This window comes from Polypterus senegalus, chromosome 4 (assembly GCF_016835505.1).
Source record: "Polypterus senegalus isolate Bchr_013 chromosome 4, ASM1683550v1, whole genome shotgun sequence".
In the NCBI taxonomy this organism is placed as follows: Eukaryota; Metazoa; Chordata; class Cladistia; order Polypteriformes; family Polypteridae; genus Polypterus; species Polypterus senegalus.
The window spans coordinates 196,054,367-196,074,322 of record NC_053157.1 but is presented as its reverse complement, the minus strand read 5'-3'; the positions used below and the strand labels follow the sequence as shown (position 1 = coordinate 196,074,322).

General features: G+C 38.8%; 2 non-coding genes across 2 annotated transcripts; both read right to left on the bottom strand.

Moving 5' to 3' along the window:
* Positions 1 to 2,081: 2,081 nt before the first annotated feature.
* trnaq-uug lies at positions 2,082 to 2,153 on the bottom strand. Its single transcript has one exon. It is a non-coding gene; the product is annotated as a tRNA-Gln (tRNA).
* A 100-nt stretch (positions 2,154 to 2,253) lies between these two features.
* Positions 2,254 to 2,325, bottom strand: trnae-cuc. The gene has a single exon. It is a non-coding gene; the product is annotated as a tRNA-Glu (tRNA).
* Positions 2,326 to 19,956: the final 17,631 nt, after the last annotated feature.

Below are 19,956 nucleotides of genomic sequence, written 5' to 3'. Positions count from 1 at the left end.
TACATTATTACAAGGAATTTGTATTTATCTTGAAAACAAAACTGAATGTTCTTCCTGTGTAAGCCCAGTGAGTGTCATAGAACACTATGTGAAATATTGAGGTTGAGAAACAGACTACACATATTGAGGCTGCATAGCAAAACTGTCAATTCATTTGTGAAATTGCCATTCCATTCCATTACCCTTACATTGGAATGAAATGTGTTGCTAAATTGTACACAGGGTTTTGGAAAATGGGGGTCTAAGCATCAGTCTTCTGGACAGCCCTGGAGTGAGTGCCACATGTCTAGGTGTCCTAAGAATGGGGTTGATGTTGGTAACCAAGCTAATCCAGAGTATGAAAAAGTAAGGCTGGAAGATTATGTTAATGATTCCTAAAAAAATAAGAGATTTTAAATTTGGGCTGTGTGAGAGTTGATTTTTATTGATAAATATGATTTTCAATATTTGGTTTGTCACACACGCGCGAATAGGAGACCGCGGACGGACCTTAAAACGCTTCGGAAGACGTTCGCCGGCAGGGAGTGGCGGGGTACTAACCTTTCTGCTTTGCTTTCTTCCAGGAAAAAAGACGCTCCGCCATCATAAGCCTTCCTGCAGTACGCTACTTCCGCCCTTCCTCCGCCATCTTTCCTGACGTCATCAGTCCCATCCTCCCTCACGGTTCCTTCCCAGCATTCCTCCACTTCCGGCTCCTCCCTTATAAAATGGCCGCCGACGCCTAGAATGGCATCGCGCATATGAACCCTTTGTGTTTATATTTTGACCTGTTTTGTTTTTTTGAATTGTGGATTATTCTGCAATATACGGGGCCGGAAACCCAAAACCTTTATGCTGTTTGCTCTTGCATCTTTTACAGGTTATATATAGATTACAATGAATGCCAACTGTCCTTGTTAACTATTAGCATTTGCCTTTAGCATTCTTAGAAAGCATTTTAATCAAACCCTCTTGATCTGTGACATAGTCCTGCTGCTACATAAGCACAGGGACAAGTACTGGTAAGAAAACCAGTATAATCTAGTGTAGCAGAATCCTGATCTCAAAGATCCTGCTTATTGGTAACTATCAAGAACATGATAAATGAAAAAATACATGTACTTCTGTAATTGACAAAGTGTATTTAAGAAGTGTTATCACCATCTGTAAGTCAGACATCTTCCAAATACAGAGTGGCTCTGAGTAAGTGTCAAAAAAGGTATTCTTTCTGACCTGAAATGGCTTTCTGGATTTGACTTTGACAGCTGCTGGTACTTGCTGAAAAAATTAATGAAGAGAAGATTTGAACTGTTTGTAGAGTTAACATATAAGTATCTTACTATGTGGAAAATATAAAATACCAGGTAAAATGGGAAAAAAACTTGACTATAGCCAGAGAAGTGGAATATTTTGTTCTGTGGCATTGCTATATGCTTTGGTTGCACTTTAATAGTAATGATTTTTGACATGAGAAGTAAATGTCTTTTGGTCTAAGGGTAAATATGTGATGTTCTATATTGCATTAAATGCTGATATCTACAGTCGCAAGTGAGAGATGGGAGAAGGAAAGGCTAGAGAATAATAAAGTAATTCTGCAGTGTCAGGGTTATTGAGTCTTTTTTCTTGTGTGTACATTCTGGTAAGAACACTACAACAGGGACATGTGATGAAATCTGTATATATCTTTTGTTTAGATGGCGTGCTGTTGTTAGTATGATGATTTTTTTAAGTGCAACTATTTTAAATTTCATAGTATTTGTTTTGATTTCTTTTGTAAGCAACATACTTATTTAATATCTCTTCTGTTGTTTTCAATGGAGGCCCACAGGTTGCGTAAAGGTGCGGATAAAGGAATTGACCAATTGACCTATAGTCATAATTGGTTTAGGAAAATATAATTGCAGGTGTCCTGCAATGGTAATAAAATTGATGAAGCGAACTAACAATTAAGATAGAAATTGTAATTTTTTTTAATTAAAAACTTATATACAGTACTTACATGCTTGTTTAAAATGCAGGCAATGCAACTCTCAGGTGTGCACAAAATTGCATAGAGGATGAAGGTCTCTGAACAGCAAAGCAATTGGGACCACAGAGCAAGAAGGTTCAACCAAGATTTGAACTTGGATCACTAGATTCAAAGTCCAGAGTGCTAACCATTACACCATGGAACCAAGACATGGTACCCTTACTAGGTACGGAGCCATGAAGTGAACAAAATTAGTCCAGTGTGCAGAAGTCAGAGAGCTGAGAAGCAAACGCAAAAGACCACCTTTCCCTGACCAGGAATCGAACCCAGGCCATGGCGGTGAGGGCGCCAAATCCTAACCACTAGACCACCAGGGATGTGCAGCAAGCTGGCGCTCCTTTTACATTAGGAGGATGAGTTTGTGTGGCAATTTTGTTAAGGATATGTAAGCGATGCAGTGTCTGTTCAAAACATGTCACATAGCAAGAGGGTTCCACCAAAATTTGAACTTTAATCGTTGGATTCAGAGTCAAGAGTGCTCAGAGCCTCCATTGACTCCGTGAAGACAACAGCATCGTCAGCAAAGTCAAGATCCGTTGGACCCTACGACCTTGCCCAACACCCAATTCATACAAGCACTGAACATATAAGGTAAAGTAATGCACTTACTCCACAAAAGCAACAACTGCGGAGTCAGTGAGATTTTCAGGCTGGTGATTGAATGACAAGAAAGGAGAGACACCTTTCCCTGCCCAGGAATCGTTGAACTCCAATAAAACTGAGGTGCTTCTTATGGGCATGAAATCTGCAATAGCGAAGGCATCAAAGATCTCAGTATTAATAGACAACACATCTGTTACCTGTACAGATCAGATAAAAAGCCTTTGTGTAATTCTGGACAGCACATTGTCTTTCCAGTCTCACATCAGTTCTGTTACTCGAGCAGCTTACTTCCACCTGCAAAACATTAATCGCCTGCGTCCATTTCTGTCAAATAACTCTACTGCCATTTTAGTCAACAGTTTGGTCACCTCCCGCCTGGACTATTGTAACTCACTTCTCTTTGGTCTGCCCCAAAAGTTACTACATAAATTTCAACTTGTTCAAAATTCGGCTGCTCGTATAATTACTAAAACACGCTACTATGATCACATCACACCCGTTATTCAGCAGCTTCATTGGCTGCCAATAAAGCTTAGGGTCAACTACAAAATTTTAGTCCTTACATATAAGGCCATTCATAATCTTGCCCCCCCATATCTCTCTGAGCTCCTACAAGTCATTAAACCCTCTCGCATGCTCAGATCCTCTTATTCCATCAACTTAAATAATCCACCAGCACATCTTGTCACGATGGGATACCGAGCATTTAGCAGATCGGCACCTTCCTTATGGAACTCATTACCTGCTTACCTTAGGAGCATGACTACCCTTCACCAATTCCAGGCTAATCTCAAAACTCATCTGTTCAAAATTGCTTATTCACTGTAACTGTTATTGGTGTTTTATCTGATGTTTTATTTGGGTTTTAAATTTTCTAGTCATTAAATGTTTTTTTTTTTTAACCTGATTGTACAGTGACCTTGAGTTTTTTGAAAGGCGCTGTAAATAAAATGTATTATTATTATTACTAGACCACCAGGGAGGAGATGCCAACTGACCTTCCAAAACCTTTCCCTTGGCGATGTTCCAGGTGCCCCTTTATTCTCTGGACAGCCCAATCTTTCTCTTTGTTTCTGCCCTCACCCCAGTTTCTTCTCTTCTCTTAATTCGCCAAGCTGCTTGTTCTCTATCTCTCTCTCTCTGCCATTCCAGAGTCTTTTCCAGAGCCTGCTACTAATTGGCCCAAAGCTACTGCCACCTGTCCAGGAGTAGTCCATGGGACACCCCCAACCCACTAACAACTATTTGCAAAAGAGCTCGGAGGCCTGCACTGCATAGTCACAGCCACATTTCCCCATTTAGCTTACCAAAGGAGAACACCAGGCCACCCATTGGCTTGAAAGAAAATTAGGGTATCCTATATTTGGTAAATGTGAAACGTCTCTGCCTGCCATTTGAAGGAAATGACAAGTACACAGTGTGGAACTACACTGGATATGGCTTTAAAAAAGGTTTTGGTAAGCATTCATTGTGTAAGAATGTATTAAAATGGAAATTGCAAAACAGTAGGTACGGCCTCAGGACAAATCATAATAGTAGTGCGGCATCATTTGCAAATGAAGATCTTTATCAAACCATCCATTTGACTGTCTATAAAATAAGAGCTGCAAAATGATGTGCCCAGGACATTAGTCAAGCTGATATGTGTTGTTTTTTTTATTATTATTATTAAAGTATATTTGCATTAAAATTATAGTCAGTTATTTACTCTTCCATCTAATCTATTTAATTGTTTTAATTATATTTTTTTACTTTTAATTTTGAGGCAGCTGCAAAACCGCTGTGTGAAAATCAGTCCTAAAAGTGACTGTGTCCCCCAGTTAAGTTTAATGAAATTGTTTTCCTTGTAGGGCCCATATGTATATTGCCTTAACAAGTTTTACTTTTTTGGGCCTTTTATATCTTGCACTTTGTCCTCAGCGGCAAAAAGCTCCATGGTGATAGGTCGGCATCAATTTGTTGAATCCAGATCATAGCACCGGGTGCTGGAACCGAGAGTGACGTCTTTTTGGGCCCCGGAACTGGAAGTGATGTTAAATCAGGCAGGTTTTCTCATATTTGGTCTGCAGAAATAACAGAAATAGGTTTAGAGCACCTGGCCTGGTGGGTAATTACCTCTACTTGGTCCATTCAGCTCCCTCCTAATCGCATGTGTGTGACAATACCAAACAACTTGATTGCACATTTCTCATGTATTTGAGGGTTTGCTGCTTCTTCCCACAATACAAAAGCAGAAATCATGTTATTTTCTGATGGCACTAGAAAAGCTCTTATGTATCAGGATTTGTTAATAAGACCCTTTAATGGACTGGCACCCAGTCTAGATAGATAGATAGATAGATAGATAGATAGATAGATAGATGGATAGATAGATAGATAGATAGATAGATAGATAGTGTGGAGCCGACCCAAACACAGACAGGTGGACATGTTGTAAATCACCACCACACATATTTATTTACAATTATTTACAATAATTTGGTCACTAAGACACAGTCCAAATAGTGCACAAACCCCAACACACACAGTCCTGGCCACAAAATGCCTTTCTTCGGGCCGCCTCCACACTCTCTTCTGCCTAGTCCTGCTTCCACCCGACTCCAGCACTGAATGAAGGGAGACGGCCCCTTTTATCCATGCCCCGGATGAGCTCCAGGTGTTTCCGACACTCCCTTGTTGGCCACGCCCCAGCGTGGCAGAAGTGCCGGTTGTTCTCCCAGCAGCTCTCCGGGTGTCCTTTTAATTCTTCCCCCCAGCACTTCCTGGTGTGGCGGAAGTGCTGAGGTAACAGGTCCCTAAGGCATTGGGGCGCCTATTGGCGGTGACCACGGGCCCCTACAGGGTGGGGCTTCCATGCCCTCAACCCGTGGCCCCCAAAGCAACCAGGATGACGGCCCCCACGTGATCCAGGGTGGGCGCAGACCCACACCCGGTCCCTCACGGCGTCCCAGCCGGGTCGTTGCCCCTGGCATCCCTGACAATAGATACTTTATTAATCCCAAGGGGACCCTTATGTTGTATATGTTGCTGTTGGCATACATTTTAATAAAGATACAAAGTTAAGTAGGTAGTTAGAGCTGAAATTCAGTTTAGTTTGTCTTTATTCTGTATTTTTAAGCTTTGGTTTAGTTTTTATTTTACAAAAATACTGCTATAACATTTTACTTTAGATACTGCAAAAATGCATCTTAAAAACTTTTACTCTTGTGTAACAAGACCTTAGCAAAGGATTTTTTTTGGTCTTCATAACACTTATAAAAGATTGGCAGCATGGCATATTGATATGATGGTGAAATGACTTGTTAATATGAAGGATTCACACGTCTTATACTAAATATGTAATATCCAGAGAAATGTGTCTCAGTTAAGCCAACTCAGACCACTCCAAAATGAAGCTTTGTTAGTAGGTCACAGAGATGAACAAAAACTTTATTGATGCTTTGCAAGTGTTATGAAGTGTCTGTTAAAGTCTTGTTAGATTATACAAATGAGTAAAAGATGCATTTTGGCAGTACCTAAACTAAAGTGTTACTGACATTTCAATTTTATTTGTATATATGTTCATTTCAGTTTTAAATTTAGTATATATTAATAGTTAAAGACATATTATGGAGTGTAGTTTTGTGTTACAATCAAACAGAACTGTAGACATAACGGGTTTGGATGTAATATTTGTTTAGTATTAGTAGAAGCCTATTAATCTGTTCCATTAAAAACAAGCAGACACAATATCAGACACTGAATATGAACTCTTTTATGAGATGCTTATATTTTTCATCACCTGTGCTGCACAAACTGCACTTTTTGCATACAAGTTATCACCCCAAGTTTAACTGGAATTAAGCAAACAAAACATATCTGAAGTAGCCTAATTCTGCGAAAATGTTAAGGAAGAGGAATACTTGTACCTTCCCACCAGAACAGTAAGTTTTGCAGCACGGGCCGTGTTAAATTTGAGGTGAAGGAAGCAGAACATTTTCTTAACAACGGTATTTCACATGGGCTGCTTTGCATTTTCAGTGTTCTGCCCTTTGCAGAAAGATATTCACGGCTGTGGTCTTGCCTTATGTAGACTTGGACTTTCATGTCTTCTCGGTTTGCTGCCGCTTTTCAACCTTTTCCTTTTCTTTGCCTATTATGTCACTAAGTACCTCACAGGTGAAAACATCGGAAAATAATAAGTTTGCAACAGCTTTATACTTTATTTCTGCTCCTAAAACACTTGTGCTTTGACCATTTTTCCTACTGCTTTACCAATGAAATAACATTTGGGTTATCCTTTGCATTAGCAGCATTTTTCTATTATAGTTTACCGTTGGTAGTTGTAATTTCCTTTTAAATTGGTGCTCTCCTGTGTTAATATGCCCCTCTGTTAGTGGTGGTGTTTTATTATCTTACAGGTGTTACAGAACTGTCTTTTCTTTAGTAATTTCTTTCTTATACCTAACTAATCCACTGAGCAGATTTATTTGATTTCCCACAGCTTTTATTCTTTTGTACAAAACTGTATGGCATTGAATTAAATATGCTTTAAATCTGACAATTGGCTTCCCTACTGTCTCCACATTGGAAGCTTGCTTCACAAAATTTCTTTAAAGGTTTGTCATATTTGTTAGAAATTCACCTGTTTAAACATAAATATAACAGTTTTCAGTTTTGTTGACTTGCGTTGCCGTGTGTTAAACAAAACACTTTTGGACGTAATATGATTACTAAGTCATTTTCATTTGATCATTTTTAAATTCTCAATTTGATCCATGTTATTCATTTCAGATAGCATTCTGGTGACATTAGAGGTATGACAGAGGCATTATTAATTACTATTATTTATATATCTATATGAAAACTAATTCTTTTGTTCTACTAATTTTTGTTTCTTTCCGAGTTAGCTATTTCCACAATTTCAAACACATTTTTTAATTACTAATGGCAAGTTGGTTACTAAGATACTCTATACAGTAGTTGCATTCTGAGCACATTCATAATCTTCTTCTTCTTTCGGCTGCTCCCTTTAGAGGTTGCCACAGCAGATCATCTCCTTCCATAATTCTGAGCACATTTATAATGTCATACCTAAATTCTGTCTGCTTACCATTCCAACCAAATATTTTTGCATATCTTAAATGAAACAGTCTCTTACTTAAAATCTGTTAAGTATGAGAGACATCTCTTAAAATCTCTTAAGTATGTAGCCCATCATGCACTTCATCAGCATTACATGTGTCCCTGCTAGCAAAAGGTGACCAGGTTAGAAGAGACATCGGCTTGGCACACAACTCAGAAGAGGCCATGCAGTGCCTTTAAAACAGGAACTCCCAGTGATATTACTGTCATCCATACTGACATCTGATCACCCCCAGTTTCGTAGTTTAGACAATCTACAATTACCCTGTGCATATGCTGGCCAAATACATTAGTGCCCACCTTTTTAAAATGGTACAAGCCCCAAACATGCCCCCCTTCTTTTACCAAGATCTGAGCCACAAGTTAATCTTTCTAAACATTTTGAAATAATTGCCCTAGGTGTGTGCCATAGCTCTTGAAATGTATATTACAGCAAATTTTATGAATGTTGTTTGTATAGAAGTGGTCAATCACAATTAGATCTACCTCAGCTCTGTATATACAGATTTATTCGCATACCCATGAAAGTACATATATGAGAATAAATAGCAATGTCTGACATGTCATAACTCCACAAGCATAAAATCAGTCTATATAATTTGTCCAGGAATGCCTGATGGGATGGTGTTGAAAAAGAATTTGTATTACATTTTTATGAAAAATCGGTACATGTATTGAAAAAGTTAAGTGTACAAGTTACACTTTCTCTTTGAACATTGGAACTGGATGTGGTGGTAGAGGCCTAAAAGCAGTGCAGGAAAAGTAAATATTTTCTACAAAAGTCTGAAAAAACAGCTTCTGCTACCACAGAACTAACTTAAGTGTGAAAATGTCATTGTCCAGTTGCATTCATTCCATGTTCCAGTCATGAGATAGAACACAGGGATTTTTTTACATGGTCACAACGTTTCACAAATTTTGGCCCACCTGTGACGCTTATGAAAGCAAACAATGTTTATGAAGGTATATTGGAAAGTTTCAAAGCATTTTTCCCTTCCAAACCATTTGTCTAATTGCATTAAATCTTTCCTTGCCTACTGCATGCACTTAGATATCTGGAGTGTTGCTCACGCAGATACTTGTGCTCTGTACCAGTAGAACCAATTCTTGGCATCAACAGAAATGAATCCAGGTCTCAATACGCTCCCTATGGTCACCTGATAGTCTGAGGTATATGAGCTCTACTGCAAAGAAAAATCTCCAGCTGTGCTGCCTGTACAGTATATAGATTATTTAAAAGGGTGATGGTCACTTGAGCAGCCATAACTAACTTCAACTTCCTTTTCACTTAGCGTCTACTTTAATTTCTGCCAAATTGTGATCTGTATAAAATTTCTCCTGGTCCAAACAGAGTTGTCTTTCAAACTAGTGATTCATTGAAAAATCTGTTGGATCCTCTTAATTTCCATACATTGCTTTTATTGAAATGTCTTGCTTAAAATGTTTATATTGTATTATAATTGACTGGAGATTTGTGTAACAACATCTGCACATGGAGAAATGTGATATGTTCACTGACTCACCTGTCATAGAATACATATAAAATGAAAAAAGAAAGAAAAAAAAAAAAACAGCAAGAATTTAATCAAAAACATCAAAAAATACAAACATATCATTAGGAGGCAGAAATGTGCTGCTGCTTCACCTAGACTATTAGCATGACATGAAAATAAAAACAGACGGCATGTGGTGTAGTTCTGTAGCAGTTCCTTCTGATTACAAATTGGGGGTCCTAATTCCAGAGCCCAAGGAGAAGCTGATGAACTCATCTAACCACAACATGCATATTTTATTTTTGACAGAGACTGCAGTAATGTGTACAGTAGATCGTCAGACAGGCAAAAACATAAACAGTGAAGAAAACGAATGACATAAACGCTCACATAAAACTAGCATGAAACAGTTGAAAGAGCATGGAATGAGCTCAGGGTGTCAATGAATGCACTCTTTTTAAGCCCAGGGAAGAATGTCATTCATCCTTTATGGTTGAACAGAATGACCACTTTGCTTGCTCATTTAACAATATCAATTAGTTTGCAGGCATTGGTATTTGAAGCAATAGGGCAGGCACCAACATACACAACACTGATCACACTAGGCCAGGGGTCCTCAGTCACGGTCCTTGAGAGCCGCAGTGGCTGCAGGTTTTTGCACCAACCCAGTTGCTTAATAAAAAGCACTTATTGCTAAAGTAACACTTCTGCTTCACTTTAGTGATTTTGAGCCCTTATTGCTTAATTTTGTCTTAAACAGCTATTTTAATTGCTCCTTATTATCAATAACATGCAAATGACAAGAGAGCAGCATTTCTCCATTTAGCTTATTTACATTTACACCTGTGTGTATTTATCTGCACTATTGGGTTTAATTAAATACTTGGAAGAAAAATGAAGAGAAAAAAGTGAAGGACTGAGAATTACTCGTCCATTTTAGCCTTCAAATCATTTGCATGATAGAAAGGGAAAGAAAATCTAGGATATGAGAATGACCTGACATAGCAGAGTTAATTTAATTTCATAGCTTGTTAGTGCTTTATTGGCAAGAATTGCTTTCTAATTAAGCAACCAGGTCAGAACAAAAACCTGCAGCCACTGCGGCTCTCCAGGACTGGGATTGAGGACCCCTGCACTTGGCCACAGTTTTCTGGAGTTCAGAATAAAAACAAGGGTTGTGACCATTGACTCACCTGGTTCCTACAGTTGGTAATTTTCAACATCAAGAATTCTGTCTGGGTCAGTGGTTCTTGTGAATCCACACTGTCAAAACACTTCAGCCTTCAGTGTCTACAGATAAAATGTGTCTTTCTGTATTACAGTACTGACTGTGAGACTCAGTGTAATTGACTGTACCAGTTTATTGCGTTAGAATTATGTTGGTCAGGTATTGCAAAAACCTGGTCTATGTTCTGTTTATTTTATTTTTTCTGTGTGTATATTTCTGCTGACAATGGCCTCCCAGTTATAGAGTTGTAATTTACTGCAATTATTCACACTTCTCTATGTGTGTATTTTTATGTTAATTTTGGTTTTTATACATGCAGGATCTATTTTTGAAGGGTTTTTTTTTTTACATTTCAAATCAGTGACGTGTGGTGAAGTTCATGGCGGGTGAGGCACTGACTCCTTCAGACTCAGATTTACAAATATATGAACCCAAAAGAGTAGTTTATTCACTATTCAATTGGCCATATGCACATTGGCTACTGGTTATGTTATATAGCATTCTTTACCCACAGATAGGTAAGGTACATATTTGGCTAAGAAAGAACATTACATTTATAGCATCGAGGGAGCGCATTTGCTCTGCACCCTCCATGTGTTCTTAATTTGCCATTGCAATTCCACAGTTCATACTCATTCAATACAAATGAAAGTATAGAGTGATGTACAAAAAAAAAAAAACACGGACTTTAATTTTGACCTTAATTGAAATTTTTTATTTAAAGCTTTTAATTCTGATGCTTTGATCAATTTTAATACAGACTGGTCAACAAAAGGATAACAAGAAAAACAAAATATTTTATTTAAGGTCAAAATTTAGTTTTTAAATATTGGATTGTTTTTTTCTTAGTCTTATCCCATTTTTTTATAAAATTGAAAACCGTTTATGGTGTTACCTTTAATTATAAATTAAGTCCATGCGCCTATCCTTCTCCACAAAAATCTCTGTCAGTTTCTTGTAAAAGTCCTACTTATTTTCCTTTAGTTTTAAAAATCAAATTCTTCCATTTTGGCAGTCAGTCGGCACAAAAAATAAAAATAAATGGACCGCTGCAGTGCACTTGACTTTCTGATATCACTAACAAATAGAGCAGTGATGGCGAACCTTTTAGAGACCGAGTGCCCAAACTGCAACCCAAAACCCACTTATTTATCACAAAGTGCCAACACGGCAATTTAACCTAAATACTGAGGTATTAGTTTAGAAAAAAACAACTCATACATTAATTTTTTTGTCTTAAAAGAAAAACACAATAAGAGAGCTTTCAATGATACAAACAACTTTTTATTGAAAGGTAAAAGGTTGCATTTGGCATGCTTTTGAATAATTAATGTGATTTTTGCTGTTGTATGCATGCTGATAGTTTTTCTAACCTTGGCTCATAATTTGTAAATTTGAGAGGAACACATGCAGCACTCAGGTCATCTGTTAGTCTGTTTCTGGTGTCAGACTTGATATAATTCAAAGCTGAAAACAGCTGCTCACAAGCATAAGATGATCCAAACAAAGTAAGGAAAGCAATCCCAAGTGCTTTCATTGACTTAAAATTATTTGGCAGAGAATTCCACACTTTAAGGATTTCATTTTCAGAACTAACTGTGTTGTTCTTTGTCATCCCTTCTATCTTCTCAAGTGTTTCATGCAGGTCTTCCCCATTAACCTTCATTTCCGTTCTCTTCTGCTCTCTTTTTTTCCCCTTTCCATCTGCCTCATGATTCTATTATACTGTATATTACGGGGAAGTAGATCAGATGTGGCGATTAGCAGCTCCCGGCAACAATTACAGATGTGAAAGACTCTTCGCCTGTGCACTTAAGAGAGGACCACCTGCATCATGAAGCTCCTGGGAACCGCTCCAGCCACTACCACTACACACTACCACTACCCCCTCTAAGCCACAAATGTGGTGATTATGTATTAAAACTGGTCTTTTCAATTTTGAGCTGTGGACCTGCTATACCCCTCCAACCTAGCTCCTCCCCAACCCCACCACAGGGATCACCTTCGCCACAGACTCAACAGGCTGCTGTCTGCACCGCACCCTTATACCGCATGTGAGCCGACTGCCTTACCCCAAAAAGTAGAGAGAGGAAGCACTCCCATTGGACTACTGGGCATAGGGGCAGGTGATGTGAGAAATGTCATCAGGCGTGCGTGGAGAGGGGGAAGGGAGCAGCCCGGCCCAGAGTCCCTGTGGCTTTCTAGTAACAAACTCTGTGCTGGGGCGACAGCATACGTGCCCACAGAGAGGGCTCTACGTGCCCACTCTGGCACGCGTGCCATAGGTTCACCACCACTGTTATAGAGCCTCTGCGTAAAAGAACAGCAGCAAAAAGCACCTGTTGGGCTCACATCTGCCCCCTTCAGTGCGGCACGGTACTGTCTGCCTCACCTTGTGCCTTTTCACTGCGGTTTTTTGTCCTATCAGCAAGAATAAATATGTCACATACATTCATTAATGATATTAGCCAGACTGTGGAAAGTCAGGGTTTATAATAAACGTGTCTGCAAATATTGCGACATATAGAGAGACAGCAACAGGCACACGCCAATTGCATGCATCAACCCAGTGTGTGAGGGATAGCGCTGTCTGAGGTGAGGTGAGGCTCAGCTCGTTGCTGCTGCACGTTGCATTTCTCCCCTGTATTTTAATAGGAAATGCACCAATTCAGCGATTCTGACTATAAAAATTATCAAAGTTATTGGAATCATACAGAAAACAAATTTATAGCACAGACCAGTGGACACATTTATTTTATGTTATAATTATTAGTTTTTTTCCTTTTCATGATGACAGGTGAAACTCTGCCTCCCCTGATTGCACGTCCCTGTTTCAAATAGAATTTGATATACATTACCCTCTTGATTTTTGTTGTTAATGAGACACTTTAGTTTTGATCTCATGATTGTCACTCTCACACCTTTGATGTCACAATGCATAACATATATGTAGTATAGTGCTCTTATTGCACTCTAAACTTATCTCTCAGTGGATGCAATTATCTGCTTCTTTAGTGTCAGTTAACTTCATTTCTAAATAGAACCCAAAGTCAGGTTTTGATTTCCTGGTTTAGAACTTTATTCCCTTTTGACTAAGACTATACTTTTGCCCTCTCATTTTGGTTGCTTATTCTCAGATTATTATATTATTGCTAGATCTCTTAGCTTTTGATCCATTCTTTTCCCTTTTGACTTGATATATATGTCAGAAATAGACTCTGTACAAATAAAACCTAACAATATAAGAAATCTGACAAAGGAAAGGAGACCATCAGTTCATCAAGCCTTTTGTTTAGCTAATAGCTAAGCTGTCCCAATTTCTCATCCACATACTTCTTAAAGGTTGTCAAGATTTTAGATTTAACTACATGTCTTGGAAGTTTGTTCTAGTTTCTCACATTTCTTTGTGTAACAAAGTACTTTGTGGCTTCAGGGCTAAATGAGCTTCCTCTTATTTTTTCTCTTATATTTGTGTGAGGAACTTTCAGATTTGGGTACAACTGCCGAGCCTAATGTGACGTGGGAGACCTTCTGTGACAAGACCCTAAAGGTTGCTGAGGGTTGTCTTAGTATTACAGTGGTGTTCCCAGAAGGAGGTGTTTCATCTCGCAGGGCACCCTGAATATCATCGAGAGGAGTCGCAGCGCACGGCTCAATGGCAACTCTGGTCTGTACCGGGAACTGAGAAGGATGGCTGCAAGGCCTCTTAGGGCAGATAAAGAGGCATTTGTTAGAGGAATCTGTGAGCAAGTGACACACCATCTGTGGTCTAGCGACCCATGTCCTTCTTACAGAGGAATTAAAGCATTACACACATCTGAATCTGTTCCTCAGAGAGTCGCAGTCAGGGCAGCTGATGGAGTGGTCCTTAAGGATGACACTGCAGTTGTGACACGCTAGGCTGGCTACTTTGAGCAGTTGTTCAAAGCTGATCCTCCGGCTAGGACATTGGATATCTCTGGGTCCACGGTTCTTGAGGCTGATCCTCCAATTAGCTGTGAACCACCCAGTCTCCTAGAGATTGCACAGGTGGTGAACCAGCTGAGGTGGGGAAAGGCTGCATGGATCTTTGGTATCCAGGGTGAACTTCTCCAGGCTGGTGGTAAGGCTGCCTCCTGGCATTGCAAGCAATCTTTGCTTCCATTTGGGAGACTGGACCATCCCAACTGACTGGAAAACGGAACTTGTCATCCCTATCTGGAAAGGGAAGGATGATTGCCTGGATTGCAGCAACTACAGGAGGATAACATTGTTCTTGGTCAGGTCCTTGCTAGGGTTATCCTCAATGGGATCCATGATCACTTGCTCACCTACCAGTGACCAGAATAGTCTGTTTTTTTGCCTAAGAAGACTACCATCGACCGCATCCTGGCACTGAGGGTTCTCATGGAGTGCAAATGAGAATATCGTCAGAGTGTCTTTGCAGCCTTTGTCAATTTTCGCAAAGCATTCGATTTAGTTGATCGAGCTGCCCTGTGGGACATCCTGAGGGTTCACTGGATCTCCTCGAAGTTGCTGGATATCATGGCTAGCCTGTAAACTGGTACTGTGAGTGCTGTGCAGAGTAGAGATAGGACCTTTGCGTTTTTCCCAGTTGATTCTAGGGTTCGTCAGGGGAGTGTTCTTGCTCCTACTCTGTTCAATGCTTGTATGGACTAGGTGTTGGGGAAGGTCGTGGGGTCCAGTGGCTGTGGGTCATCTGTTAGTGAAGAAAGATTCACTGATCTTGACTTTGCTGACGATGCTGTGATCTGATCGGGCTCTTGAGAGACTGAGTGAGGAGTCTGAGTGTCTGGGCTTGTGAGTGTTCTGGATAAAAACCAAGATCCATGCATTTAATGACCTCCTGGGCACAGCCATCAGCAGTGTATCTGTTTGCGGAGAGAGTGTTGACCTTGTTGAGAGGTTTACTTACCTTGGTAGTGACATTCATGTCTCTGTTGACTCTTCCTGTGAAATCAGTAGACAGATTGAGAAAGCATGGGGGGTCATGAGATCGCTGGAAAGGGGTGTGTGGCGCTCCCGATATCTATGCAAAAGGACGAAGGTCCAAGTCATTAGAGTCCTGGTGCTTCCTGTCTTGCTATATGGTTGCGAGACATGGATGCTATCCAGTGACCTGAGATGAAGACTGGACACCTTTGGTACTGTGTCTCGGAGTCCTGAATGAGGCTCATTACCTGCATCGTTAGGGAGTATCAGTTATGGCACTATGGCCATGTGGCCCGTTTCCCCGAGGGTGATCCGGTTCGTAAGATCCTCATTGTTGGGGACCCAAGGGGCTAGACCAGGCCAAGGGGTCGCCCACGTAACACCTGGCTGTGGCAGATAGAGGGTCATTTCCGAAGGGTGGAACTGGACTGATCGTCTGCCTGGGGGGTCCCAAGTTGTTTCGCCATGTAGTGGGTACGGCAACGCACTGTTCCAGGGCATGCTCCCCAACTTGACTTGACTTGCATCTAGAATAGCTACTCTAGATTTTTTATATAGTGCATATATAAAATGGTATTACTTACTATACAAATATTCAAGGGAAAGATGAACGCAAAAATACAAACTAAGCAAAACAACACCCCTGCAACCTTTGTGGTCATACCAATATCAAGCATTGACTCCCTGTCTACTAGGCAGAGTTGATTGCGTACGTGCTCACTTGTCAAATCCTGCAGAAGAATTCTTAGACATAGTCAGCGTTGGGTCCTGTTTTTGTGTATGAGCTGGAGAAGTGAAGAATGCTCCTTGCATTTTTATGTGTGTATTTTTGTGTTCAAGTTCAGGGTGTGATGAATATGGAGATCACAACTGAGCGCATGAAATGTTGACATTCTGCAGTGGGTATAAAAGTCTGTATAAAATCTGGTTGTGTATGGAAAAATAAAGGTAAAAATTTATAAACATTTTCATTTTTTTTGTTTTATATGGCTTTTAAATATGTCATTAACAAAGCTATTTGTATAAAAAATACTTGAGATCCCACTTAATGAAGCCCCCAGTTTCTAGGTATTAAATGATAACAACAAATATTTATATGTAAACATGCTGTTTCACATTTATAAAACTTTTAAAACTGTTCAAGTACAATTTAGAAAAATGAAATGGAAAAAAATATTTATTACATGTGATCGTTTAAAAACAGAATCTTTAGAAATTAGTAATAACATAAGACATTTTTCTACACAATAAGAGACCATTGATTTTACCAGCACATAATACCGTTTTTTAAAAGCTTTACTGTAATATTCTCTGCATGCCTCACTGGTTTGTGCTTGACTCCAATCATCTTCTTTGGTGAGGAAGCACTTCCATAATTTATTCCATGAATGGACTTTCATTTAATTTCTACAGATGTCCTTGAGTATGTAGCACTTTGCACTTGTGTATATTAAACTGCATTCAATCAAAAATATAACTTATTGAAAGCATCTCTTCTTTTCTAATACTGTTATTTACACTATGTACTTATAGGCACATTATATATATTTAGGAAAATTATTTTTTTTTTGGGATCAAATAATATTGCATAATAACACAAGGATGATTTCTGTCGTTTGTCTTTATGCAGTACAAATGAAGTACAAACGAATGTATCTCAGAGAGAAAGGCAATATTATGAACCTGGAAGAGAGCATCAGATATTTAGTGGTGAGTTTCTGAAACAGAAATTGTCCACTACCTTCTTTGCAGCAACAACAGAACAATGACAGCCAAACTATACAGCACAGAATGTAGCAGCCTAAAGAAAAAGCTTGGTTTGTACAGAAAGGCACTAGGTATGCTGGTACATCTATGAATCAGACAGTGTCATTAATATAGAATTATAATAGGCTTGGTAACTAGAGGTACAGCCTGTATTTACCCTGTAGCACCAAAACATAAAAGTATTAACTGGATTTAGAACTATGAATAATTGTCTATTGTTTTATATCTGTCAGATAATGTTGTTATTTGGTAAAGACATTGCACACATGTGCTAGTGGTTGTAACAAAAGCAGTGCATTAAAACTTATTTTAGTGTGTGTTAAGATTGATGTTTCCAACTTAAAGGATAAACTTAGTTATTTCTTCACAAACATGGTATATATGAATCTACCAAAAAGAATTGTGTTGTAAATTTAAGCACCTTCTATAAATTAAAAAAATATCTTGCCTGCACTGGTGCTTTACATTGGAAGCACGGTGGAAAACCTTTCATATACTTACCAAATATGTGCATTTTTCAGCCAAGATGGCTGTTGAGTACTGATCCTTGTCTTGTAATTACACTCACATTGTAAACTATTTTATACATGCCATTTTTGAACACCAATATTATGAGATTCAGCCATTTTAAAAGAAGATCAACCATGTGTGACATCTCAGCACTTAGTCTTCCTACGCACCGACCTTTCACCCCACCAGGAGGTGGTTTCCTCTCGAAAGACCAAATCACAGCAAACTTTTTGTGCAACATGTTTTGTTTTGATTTATTTCCATAGTTATGTAAGAATTCAAACAAGTGAAAGAAGAAAATATCCTTACCATGAGAAAAGTAATACTAGATAAAATGATTGTTTACAGATCCCTTTTGTGTGCCGGAAACATAAAAGGCATGGATCAATACTTGACAACTGTCTTGGCTTGAAAAATGGTAAGTTGTCCATATTTTCCTCTGTGCTTCATATACTTCACCATAAAATGCCAGTATGGTAAGATATCTTTTAGCTAAATTTATAGAAAGTGCTTTACTTTAGAACACAACTTCATGTGGCAAATGCATATATATATTTTCAATACACACTTCAGACATCACTTTTTAACACAAAATTATGCAGGGCAAATTATTAATGTTAGCACTCATTATCTAACAACATAAAGAATGCAGCAGCACCACATGATCACCACACTTTGTTTTAAGCATATTTAAATGGCATAGCTTCAAAGGTCTAGAATAAAATAATCAAAATATAGATATCCAAAACACTTAATTAAGGAGTAAAATGCTTGCATTTTATTGCACTCTAACAGAGATCCTTATCACACCTCCACTGATATACTTTAGAAACAATAGAATTTTATCAAATCATCTTCTAGCTTAGCCCCTATGCTGAAAGGTATGATATAATCTGAACAGACAATAGTCCTATTTATTTTCTTGCATAACAACTGAAACCATTGCCACACTGTGCGATTGGGAGGCAGCTAGAGGGCTTAAATAATAGCAGTCCCACGCCAGACCAGGGGGTGGCGAACTGCACTAACTTTCTCTCTCTGTCCTCTGCAGACTATCCACAGGAAATCCCACTAGGTGTCAGCGCCATTGATGACTTCACTTCCAAAACTGGCGCCATGGATGACGTCACTTCCTATCATGGCCTTTAAAGCTGCCATCTTATCAAACTAAAATCAGTTCTGTTTTGGATTTCAACCTGGACACAACTTACCAAAAAAATACCCATTTGCAGCCAGGGCATATTATCCGTGTGGCTGCCCCAAACATTTGATGTCTCTAGACTATCTTTGTTACATCACCAAAAAGTTATTCTTGTTAACATTAAAAAGTGAAATGTACATTTGAGTACTCTGGTAGAAAACAGGTGACTTGTGACAGTCTGGACAACCTTGATGATTATGTTATCAAAGTGGATGTCATTTTAGTTTTTACAACAAACTGGGTGACAGGTTACATTTGAAATGAATGGCCATCTCTCCTTTGTAAGTATTGTTTTTTTGCTTATGTACAACAGGCCAAGTGAATGTTTTATTTTTAGGTAGAGAAGACTTTGCAGACATCTAGTACAAGTGTTTAAAATCCTTGAATTCATCATATTTCTTTTAGCTTGGCAATGAAATATGCCTCAAGGGCACAGGTGGAAACAAAAGATCAACTTCTAAGTGCAAGACAGACAAAATGGAAACAATTTTAAGTTAGAAGAGGTGACAGTCTGGAACAAACTATCAAGTCGTGCTGCAAGTAGAACTGCAGGAGTCTTTTTAAGAAATGGCCTAATAAGATACTTTACAAACCAGCTGATGGCTCTCCTGTTCATTAACTTTCGTATACTTTTTTTTTTGCTATATGTTTCATAGCTAACAAAAATGTTTTAAAATAATTCAGCTGGTAAATTGAAAGGTTTTTCATACTTTCATCCCTCATTTTGAAATATTTATTATATGAAAACAGTGTCAAACTGCCCCTGCCTTTAGTTACTATTCAGTTAGTTACAGTTAACAAAAAACGTTAATGAGCTTTTACTTATGTTTTTCTTGTCAAGGACTACAGAAGCAACACAATCTTCCCTATCACCCTTGTTCCAGCTGCTGGTACTCACAGTTTCATTCTTTCATTATGGTGACCATAGGTGAGGATGGAGATTTAGACTTTGTATCCAATGACATAGCTCTCAATTCCTCACCCTCATTCTGGTGTAATGTCTGCTGCTAACATGATTTATTCAACATTCTCACAATCATCTCTACCTCACTCATGAGCAAGATACTTCAAATTAGTCACTTGAGGCAGC